Source organism: Sinocyclocheilus rhinocerous, unplaced genomic scaffold (assembly GCF_001515625.1).
Source record: "Sinocyclocheilus rhinocerous isolate Xijiao unplaced genomic scaffold, SAMN03320098_v1.1 scaffold2911, whole genome shotgun sequence".
Lineage (NCBI taxonomy): Eukaryota > Metazoa > Chordata > Actinopteri > Cypriniformes > Cyprinidae > Sinocyclocheilus > Sinocyclocheilus rhinocerous.
The window spans coordinates 330006-331182 of record NW_015644341.1 but is presented as its reverse complement, the minus strand read 5'-3'; positions in this window follow the sequence as shown (position 1 = coordinate 331182).

The following is a 1177-nucleotide window of genomic DNA, read 5'->3' as shown; positions in this document are numbered from 1 at the left end:
TGAGTGTGAGTGTGAGTGTGTGTGTGTGAGTGTGTGTGTGTGTGTCTGTGAGTGAGTGTGATTCACAGATCCATGAGCTGATCTCTGATGTCATGTGATCAAGCAGAAGCGGTTGCTAGGCGACTGCTGTGTTAATGACACTGCTGCTGCTTAATTAAGATCTGCGGATCTTCTGGTGTTCTGGTGTGTCACATTGGTTATGTAAGGCTGAGAGTGTGTTGTGTTGATCAGTGAACTGGACATGTTTCATTAGCGTCTGCTGCTGATCCCTGCAAACGCTCGTTATTCTAATGACTGCAGCGCTCGTTAAGACTTTCTTTCTTCTCTCATTTTACTTCATCTACTTCAACTTTTATTGAAGAACAGAATTCAGTCTCTGGAAAACCTGGATATATGAGAGAATATGTGATCACTAGAGCTGGGAAAGAAATTAATCAAATCTGACAACATGTATGGAAATTAATTAATTACAATCTGATAAAATGTGTGGAAATTAAATAATTAATAAAATCTGACAAAATGTATGGAAATTAATTAATTATTTAAAATCTGACAAAGTGTATGGAAATGAATAAAATGTGACCAAAAGTTATTGAAATGATTAAAATCTGACAAAAAGTCATGAGAATTAATTAATTGATATTTGACATAATGCATGGAAATAAATTGATTAATTTAAATCTGACAAAATTTATGGAAATTAATGAAATCTGACAAAATGTATGGAAATGAATTAATTAACAAAACCTCAATAATAAAAAAACAATAAAATCTGGAAAAGTCATGGGAATTATTAAAATCCTAAAGTCACTGAAATGAATGAAAAGTGAAACAGTCCTGTAAAAGAATCAGCTGAAGAGTTAAACTCACTGATGTTAGTGTGTGTGTCTCAGGCGAGTCATCATGAATTACCTGCGCAGGCATCTGTCGGACAGCAGCTTCGTAGCTAACCTTCCCAGCGGCTACATGATGGACCCGCAGCGTCCACCTGGCCCCGGCCCCGGGCCCCGAGGGCTTCCTCAGCTCCTTCTCCAGCGTGGTGAAGACGGCTCAGATCGCCAGCGCCGTTCAGGCCAAAGCCTCCGCCGCTAAACCCAAGCGTACGCAAACCCAAAGTCCTGCTGGTCATCGACGAGCCGCACACGGACTGGTGAGAGACTCATTTACACTGACGCTG